At 40.4% G+C, this 10089-nt stretch overlaps 1 pseudogene; it reads right to left on the minus strand.

Annotated features, from left to right (window-relative positions):
- Positions 1–672: 672 nt before the first annotated feature.
- Positions 673–9441, minus strand: LOC139182985 (ubiquitin-conjugating enzyme E2 E3-like; annotated as a pseudogene).
- Positions 9442–10089: the final 648 nt, after the last annotated feature.

Consider the following 10089-nt stretch of genomic DNA (forward strand, 5'->3'; position numbering starts at 1 on the left):
CTGGACTATTCAGTACGTCTCTGGACTGAAAAGAAAAAATAATCTTTTATTTTGTTTGATTCACTTTATTTTGGGATCTCTTCTACAACAGCTTAGCCATTTCCCCCCTAAAACAGATTTCCTAACTAAGCCCAATTATCTTCAGCTTCCCACCATCAAAAATAATATTACAAGAATAAATTTTTTTGTGCCTTCAGAAGCATGTCTATTATGTTTGCGATGATACATCAGGTGCTCTCTGAGCTACAAAGGGGTAAAAGGACACCTCATTACAAACTGTTAAAAGTAAAAAGTAAAGCTTTCTCTTTTTTTTTTGTAGAACATGAACCACAAACTCAGAAATATAGCTGTGTTTAAAACAACTTACATAATTCTTAGTCTTTTATAATTTCATAAAGATAATGATGTCTTTAGTACATTGCAAAATACATTTTGATATATCAAAGGAATAAGAATTACAAGTAGGCATTTTAAGCATAAGTAATCTAAAGCTACAAAGTTGTACTCTTGATAGCATTTATGTTTTGGGGAGTCTCCCAGCCTTCAAAGGACAAAAGCAGAGTAGAGTCAGTGTAACATCTACATAGACTCCATACTATAAAAGGCATAAACATTTGTAGCATCATGAGAAGATGTCTTCTGCTCCTTTACATTGCGCACAAATTATGAGAATTACGTTGTACATCTCTTGGTCCACTGTCCAGCTCTCTTGTCATTTTCTGCTCTGTTGATCAAATACTGAATGTATATGCAGTTGAGCAGAGGATCCACAGGGTTGCAGTCAGTCAGAAGACAACAAACGGACAGCAAAACCTTTGAAATAGTCAAAGGTACTCCAGTTGTCTTTAAGGATGTACAGACAGATGACTCCTGGACTGTTGATGTTGCCATAATAGATTCTGGTGCAGAACACAAGGACCTACTGGGTAGCACAGAGAGCTCTACTCGCTACTCTGTAATAACCTACATGGGAAGAGATTTTGAAAAAGAAGAGATACATGGATATTTATAACTAATCACTTTGCTGTACACCTGAAACTAACACAACATTGTTAATCAACTATACTACAATATAAAATAAAAATTAAAGAGAAACCACTGGTGTGGACAATAAGATGAAAATGTATATCCAGAAAGAACATGTCACCTTCACACACAGAACCTGGTGGGCCAAGTGTAGTCGATCTCCACTCATCAGTGTTGTCTCCATTGGCCCAGCATGGCAGTTAGGAGGGGGAGAATCAAGGGTTATCTCAGCTAGTTCCTGCTGAGTTCTTATGGTGCTAGTGGATAACTTAGCAGTGGTTTTGCTAGAGTGTGGTGGTTTTCTTCTCCTGGGCAGCAGAAAGTTTTCTCACTTGTTCTTCAGGCTCTGGAGTGGCTGGATCTCTGATCCATGTCTGAATTAGCACTGTCGGTCTGTAGCTCTCATCATGAGACATTCACCAGATTTGGACATCTTGGAGAAATTATTTCTTGGAAAATTCTGCTGCCTGCTCAGCCCAGTCCCTGGATGCTATGGTTGTTGGAGGAGGTGAGAAAGAGGCGGTCAGGGCAAAAAGGAAGCTGAGGAAGTTCAGGCCAAGAGTGTGGAACACTGAAAGTTGAACAGAGTTGTCTGCAATAAACATTTAATACATATTTCCTTAAGAACTTATATGGCAATATTTTTGAGAATTTTACCCAGATGAAGAGTATCTGGGACATAATTATGTGTAGGCATAGTTTGATCAAATACTCATGCCTTGGAGAGGTTGCTGGTGGCTTAGCTGGTAAATAATCTGCCTGCAGTGCTGGAGACCTGGGTTCAATCCCTGGGTTGGGAAGATCCCCTGGAGAAGGGAAAAGCTACCCACTCCAGTATTCTGGCCTCAAGAATTCCATGGACTGTATAGTCCATGGGGTCGCAAAGAGTCAGACATGACTGAGTGACTTTCAACTTCACTGGAGAGGTTGCAACTTTCACTGTAATCCTTGTGGGTTTCTCTATCACAAAATACTTGCCAACTAACTAATATTTGGTCATCTATCAGGTGTGGAGTGTCATCTCTTTGCTGTTTTAAATTATGATATTAATAACTAGTGAGTTTGAGCATCTCCCTAACATTTTTTCCATTATCATTTACCATAGGATATTGAATATTATTCCCTGTGCTACACAATAGGACTTTGTTGTTATTCATTCTCTTTATAATAGTTTGCATCTGCTAGTCCCAAACTCCCAATTCGACTCTCACCCCGCTCCTACTCCTAGGCAACCATAAGTCTGTTCTCTATGCTTGTGAGGCTGTTTCTGTTCCATACCTTCTGTAGTCACGTGTTTCCTTTTACAGGAGTATATGTATCATATCATTTGGTGTCACACTTAGAACAGCAGAGTGTATCCCAATTTTATGCCCATATTTCCTATGTTTAAAATCTCATTTTGTACATCGCATCTGTAATGCATCTGAATTCCTCTTTCAAGTAACAAAAATGCTATTTCAGATAAAAATAAAAAGTAACCAGTTATTTCTTAAAATATGTGGACAGACACAAAAAGCCACATTTTTAATCATTTCATTTATAGGAAACATTGACAATAGGTAAAGAAACAAAGAAAGAGGAATTCCCTGGTGGTACATGGATAAGAATCTGTCAGTGCAGGAGACACTGGTGTGATTACCTGGTCCGTGAAGATTACACATGCCAAGGAGCAACTAAGTCTGAGCACCACAACTACTGAGTCTGTGCTCTACAGCCCACAAGCCACACTACAGAGCCTGTGTGCCGCAGCTACTGAAGCCTGCAAGCCCTAGGGCCTGTGCTCCACAGAAGTCACTGAAATGAGATGCCTGTGCATCACAACGAAGAGTAGCCCCCATGCGCTGCAGCTGGAGAAAGCCCGTACAGCAATGAAAGCTCAGGGCAGCCAAAAACAAATAAATTGAGTTAAAAAAAGAAACAGAGAAGAAAGAGGATTATGGTTGTCAGAGTCTGGGGGAGGAGGAATCGGGAGCTGCATTCTTTGGATATAGGGTTTTATTTGGGGAATAAAATGTAGAAACTAGTAACTAGGCAGTGGTGATGGTGGCACAGTATCATGAATGCATTTAATGCTCCTGAATGGCAATATTAAAAAGGCTTAAATTGTATTGTTATAAACTTAAAACACGAAATACACAATGCTGTAAATAATATGAAAGACAAAACAATAAAAACTGTAACACAAACAATGACCGGAGATGAAAAGTAAAGTTTGGATGAAGGAGCGGGAGAGGGTTGATGATGTGTATTGAAAGTGATGGTGGCTGCAGATCCAAATCTGCCCTTGAGGGTGCTGATTCCTGAAATAGCTCTGGGTCTCCCTTCAGAGGTGCAGTTCAACCCGCAAGGGCACTGGTTCCTGACCTGGCCCAGAGTCTCCTACAGGAGCCAGAGCAGGTTCCCCTGCAGCAGTGGTGAATCCACATGGGTCTCCTGCAGGAGCAGTTTTCAGTTTTCAGGGGGGAAGGTTCCTGATGTGGCTCTGGGTCTAATGCAGGGCAGGAGCAGCTTCTCCATGAGGAGTTCTATACGCTGACCTGGTCTGCGTCTCCTGCAAGAGCAAGAGCAGGTTCAACCTGCCCCGTGTTGGTTTCTGACCTGGCTCTGTGTCCTCTGCAGGAGCAGCTGCAGGTTCAATCTGCGAGGATCTTGGCCCCTGACCTGACTCTGGATTTCCTATAAAAGCAGGCACTCGTTGGTTTCTGAAGTGGCTCTGGGTCTCCTGCAGGAGATGGTGTAGATTCTACCTACAAAAATCCCACTGTTTCTGTCACATCCAGGTCATCCGCAACACTGATGTCCTTCCTGTATGGCTTCTTTCACATGGGGTGTTTTCAACGTCCATCCATGTTGTAACATGTATCAGTATTTCTTTCATTTATTTCATTGTGCCTAAATATACAAACATTTACTATTCAAGCCATTTTAAATATACAGTTCTTTGGGATTAATTACATTCACATTGTTGTACAACCATATCCCCAACAAGCACATTCAGAGCATTCCAATTTTCACTAGTGAAACTCTGTAGCTATTCAACACTAATTCCCGGAGTCCCTGGCAGTGACATTCTTCTTTCTGTCTTTGACTTCAGTGGATACCTCATGCAAGTGGATTCATATATTTTTGTCATTTTGTGACAGGGTTATTTCACTTATCATAAAGACTTTAAGGTTAATATTGTAGCATGTGTTGGTATTTCCTTTGTTTTTGAGGCTGAATTATACTCCTTTGTGAATGCCACATTTAGGTTATCCATTCATTTATTGATGGACACTTGGGTTGCTTCTTCCTTTTGCTCTTGTGGTTAATGCTGCTATGAGTATGAGTGTACCCATACCTGTTCCAGTCCCTGCTTTCAACCTTTTATGTATGTACCCTGATGTGAAATTTGTGGATCATACGTTAATTCTATATTTAAGCTTTTGAAGAACTGCCATACTGTTTTTCACAGAGACTTTATTCTTTTATTTTACTCCCTCTATGGTGAATAATACGTCTGTTTACAGATGTGCACAATTTTGTTTATTCATTTACCCGCTGATGGACTTTTGCATTGTTTCTGCCTGTTGGCTATTGTGAACAGTGCTGCTGTCAATATATGTGTACACCTGTTATCAATTCTTTGGGGTATATTTCTAGGATGGAGTTGTTGAACAATATACTAATTATATATTTATATTGTAAATGTGGACTTCCCTGGTGGTAAGCCCATCTTCTCAGATGGTAAAGAATCTGCCTGCATTGCAGGAGACCTGAGTTTGATCCCTGGGTTGGGAAGATTCCCTGGAGAAGGGATTGGCTACCCACTCCCGTATTCTTGCCCGGAGATTTCCATGGACAGAAGAACCTGATGAGATACAGCCCATAGGGTCCCAAAGGGTTGGACGTGAATGAGAGGCTAACACATCACATTGCAAATGTAGGTCTCACCCTTTTCTATTTTTACAAGTAATGTTTGAAGGTTCCAATTTCTTTACATTGTTGTGAACCGTTGTTATTTTTAGATTTCTTTATTTTAACCATTTTAGAATATGTGAAGCAGTTGCTGCATTGCGGTTTTAATTTGCATCTCCATCATGACTAATGATCTTTGACATATTTTTATGGCTTGGTGACCATTTGTATGACCTGTGTGGAGAACAGTCTATTGAAGTCATTTATCCATTATTATAATTGTTTTTTTGGTCTTTGTGTTGGTGAGTTGTAAACATTCTTGAGATTCTTTGGATAATGATTTATCAGATATATAACGTACAAATATTTTTTAAAATTCTGTATGCTTTAAATGAACTCTATAAATGTGAACCCTGTGGATATTGGATGTTGACTGTAATTTCACTTCTTACATTTAAGCCTTTTATGTATTTTGGGTTACATTTTGTATGTGGAAGGAGGAGAGGGTCCAATTTCATTGCTATGCATGTGGATAACCAATTGCCTAGCACTGTTTGTTGAAAATATCATTTTCCCCCCAGTTTAATGTTGTGGACTGTTGTCTAAAATGAGTTCACCATAGATGGGTGGGTTTATTTCTGTGATCTCCCTTCAATTTCATTCATCTCTATGTATATCTTTATGCCAATCTCATAGTGTTTTATTCAGTGTTTTTTGTATTAACATGTAAAAATGGGAAGTGTGAGTATCTGTAGGGAGAGAGCAAATTAGCCAAGATGGTGGTCAGGCTCTCTCGCCCCACATTTGGTAAATACATGGCTATGTAACAGCTGAGATCATTTACAGCGTGCCACGAGGTACTCACTTGGTCACGGGCTACTTTGTGTGATATGCTTATAGAAGCACCATCTGAGAAGTCCTTGAGGCTGCCTTATGGCTCCGTGTGACTGCCTATGGTTATGTTGCTGGATCAGCCATGAGAGGAGAGAATACAGTGCGTCTGCTGCTGCAGCTGCTGTGCCAGCCAGGAGAGAACAAACGTGTCTGCAGTTCCTACAGCTCCTTGAGTTTTCTTCCAGCTTCCCAGCTCACATCTTGCCTACCATGGATTCAGTGAACAGTGCGCATAGTGAAATACAATGAGACAGCAGCCAACTTTGATTTTCTTTTTTAAGACTGCCTACTTCTGGGATAAATTCTTTTTTCTGTGTCAAGCGCACCTCTGGTTTCATTGTCTAGGACTCTACATCAAGTGTGGGACTTGAACTGATATTATTAAGAGGCTGTTAGAAATTTTCATTATCACCAAATCCCCAGACAGTCCCTTAAAGTTCCTGGATAGATGATCTGAGTTGTTTGGGGATCTTGAAGTCTAATACTCTGCGTTTTCAGAGGAAGTCGGCTGATGAAGTTGATAATTCCTCCAGAGATGCCCTGGAGAAAGGAAGGGAGTCTTTACCGAGGGGGAGGCATTATTGTATTGGATTGCTCACATAAAAGGAAAACAGGCTTAAGCCTCTAATTGAGAGAAGGACCAGGGAAGAGGGAAACTCATTACCTTTCTGGGTAATACTTAGCTCTCTTGTTTTTTCCACCTATAACTCCTGCCAGAGATCCTGGATGATGACCTTACTGATGACATTCTGCATGTCAAGAAGATTCTGGATAAAGTGGGAATTAACTACGGTGAGTCTCCATTCTATTTTCTATTTTACACTTCCTCTCCCTCTTCTCAGCCCTTTAGTCCCAGCACCATACCCCTTTCTCTCTATTTCCTGGTTTTAAGCTACAATATAGTTTGCAAAACAAAACTCATCAAGCTGACTCAGGTTTCCAATTTTCAAGCCCCACTTACTCCACCACTGTTTAGCAATTTTCCTAACAAGGATTCCTTAATAGAGGACTGAGTCCCAGGATTTCCTTCACCTGGACTTGAACATCTAATTCGACTTGTTTAGTTCTAAGCGCTAAGACAAACCCTTGTTACCACTGCACTACAATTTTCTTGGAGTTTAAGAAAATGGACCTTATTCCACTAGGTGGCTCAGTGTCCCTTGCCACCTGGCTAGGAAAGTCTGTGTCTGTAATTTTCACCCACACTTCCACGTCAGCCCTCCTGGGGATAAAACTGAGTGGGAGTTTGAGCTAAAATCCTTGTCTCCTTCTTCATGATCAGGTTGGTCCATAAAGCACTCTGTTCTGAGAAGCTGGATCAGTGGCTCTGTGAGAAGTTGTGAACACCTGCTGTCTTTGCTACTTTTGCTGTCTTTCTGTCCCTGAAATTCCTCTGCCCTTTGGCTACCTCATTTTGCTTCTTTGTACTGCCTTGAAGCAGATTTGTCTCTGAGCCTGGGCCCTCTAATGATGTTGTTGGACATACAAGGACTATTCTCCAGGGATCTGTAAACAGTGCTCTGAGACTTTTGACTCTTGCTCAGTGCCCCCAGTAGCACTTCCACTACAATAGTGTCCTGTGTCCTAAATAAAGGGCTTGGTTTTGAGTGGCTGGTTGTTATTTTCTTCCTGGAGGGAGAGGAAGGAAACGGGGTGAAAGGCGGAGATGGCCAAGGGTCACAGCCACCTTCATCTCTACCAGAGAAGAAATAGGCTGAACTTACAACATCTCAATGATGGAGATTCCTTTCTGTATCAATTCAATTCAACCAAGTTTTATTGATCACCTAGCATAATTCAAAGAACTTTGGAGGGGATCTAAAGCTGGCTAAAAACATCACTTCCCTCATGGACTAGTAGGAATCATAAGATAAACATTAATAAATATTTATAATACAAGATATAGTATCATTAATATTATGAGAGAAGTTAGAAATGTGCCCTGAGTATTGGTAAGAGGAAAGATAATTTATATTTGGTGGAAGGCTGTGAGCAAAAGGGCTCAAGAAAAGATTCATGACAAGAGTGAATTTAAGCTCGTTTTGAAGTATTGGTGGGATTTTAACAGGTAGAGATGTGGAGTGGGAAAAGGACAGGAAGAGCAGGGGCTCCAAGAATCTGAAATGGGTGACTTGAGGGGGGTTGAGGTACTTCCTTACCCCTAAGATAAGAAAATACCCTTCACGAATTGGTTACCATCTAGATCTACCATATCTTCTTTATCTGTTTCTCTGTTGATGGAAATTTAGGTTGCTTCCATGTCCTGGCTATTGTAAATACTGCTGCTATGAACATAGGGGTGTATGTGTCTTTTTGAATTATGATTTTCTCTGGGTATATACCTAGGAGTGGGATTGCTGGGTCATATGGTAGTTCTATTTTTAGTTTTTTAAGGAAACTCCATATTGTTTTCCACAGTGGCTCTATCAATTTACATTAGCACCAACAGTGTAAGAGTTTCTCTTTTCTCCACACCCTCTCCAGTGCCTACTGTTTGTAGATTTTTTGATGAAGGCCATTCTGACGTGTGTAACGGTGTACCTCACAGTAGTTTTCTAGTAAATAGTGATGTTAAGCACCTTCTCATATGTTTGTCATCTAGAAAAATGGTATAGATGACTTTATTTCTGTTGCTGGCCAAAATCTTGGCTTTCTATGCCCACCAAAGCTGAATAAAAAATATGGAGACAGAGTTTGGAAATAGAAAGTTGATTTAGTTCTCAGCTGGCAGAGGGGGGAGTATAGTAGGCTCATGCCTCAGGAACTGTGCTCCCACTCCATGAAGATTCTAGAGGCTTATATAAGATGAGGGTTCCCAGTCAGGAATCTTTGATGAGGAGCAAGCATTTTAGGATCTTGTCAAAAGCAGCCATAGGCTGGCATCTGTAATGCAGTAATCGAGTGTAGCAGTTCAGTGGCTCTGTGGCCTTCTTTCTAATATTTAACAAGGGGAAGGATGTTGTAAGGGTAAACACCATATACAGGCTGTATTGAGCATAGAGACAAAGGAAAATAGGTGTGAAGTGTAGCTCCTGCAGAGTTAGGGGCAGAAACACAAACTTAGTTATAGACATGCAGAATTAGGAGCAGTTAAAGTGAACAAAACAAAACAAAACAAAACACTAGGAATGTTCGGTCCTGCTCACTGCTCTCTTTATCTTCTTTGTTCTCAGCAAAGAGAAAGAAAAAAACTCATTCCTCTTTTTTTCCTTTTCACTGCAACATTTCCAAAGCAGAAATAGAGACTTAAGAGAACAAATGTATGGAGCTCAAGGGAGAAAGGGGTAGGGTGGGAGGAACTGGGAGATTGGGGTTGACACATAAACACTTTGGATACTGTGTACAAAATAGACAACTGATGGGAACATGCTGAATAGTACAGGGTACTCTAATTAATGCACTGTGGTATCCCAAATGGGGGTGAAATCACAAAGGGAAATGATATATGTGTATGTAGGGCTGATTACTTTGCTATGGAGTAGAAACTAATACGACATTTTAAAGCAACTATACGGCAATAAAAATTAATTAATAAAAATAAATGAATAGATAAGAACAGCTTGGTAATGGAAGAATCTGGACACTTGGGGCCTTTTGGTTGGGACCCTGCACAGTATTACTCATCCTTGCTGCTTCTCTGGTTTATAGGAGGATGTTTGCAGAGCTTTATTCTAATTTGATTATAAGGAATGCGAAAGATGGAGAAGCAGGAGATATGAGTCCTAAAGTCTGTTTCTGCTTCTTACTGATGGTCTAAACCTGGGCAAGTCATCTTTGTTTCTGTGGCTCACTTTCCTCATTTTTAAATGAAGATTTTGGTCTGGTGATTTTTATGAGATCTTTTCCTGCTTTGACAATCCAGCCTACCAAAACTCCAATTTATACCCCATTTCTGTATTAGACAAGTTATATTTTCTAATTCCCTTTTCCTACCCTATATATGCAATAGGGCTTTTGGCATTCAGACCATATTTCTCTTGTTTCAAAGCCCAGCAACTCCCTAATGAAGTCCCCATAGCCTGTTTAGGGACATTTAGTGCTAGGCAAGGGGGGAATAGGACATCCCTCTCCTATTCTTAATGAAAACTAAGACTTAGGAAACAACTTGGTATTCATCACATAATTTTAGTTTGAATTTGAACCCAGTGTATTCCCATGCTCTTCCTTCCCTAATTATGTGACAAAAGGCTTTCCCTCAAGTCAACAGGGTTTTAGGAATAATCCCTGTGTGTGTTTGTGTGTGTGAGGGCAGGATTAAACGGCTATTCCTCC

This window comes from Bos indicus, chromosome 5, assembly GCF_029378745.1.
Source record: "Bos indicus isolate NIAB-ARS_2022 breed Sahiwal x Tharparkar chromosome 5, NIAB-ARS_B.indTharparkar_mat_pri_1.0, whole genome shotgun sequence".
NCBI lineage: Eukaryota > Metazoa > Chordata > Mammalia > Artiodactyla > Bovidae > Bos > Bos indicus.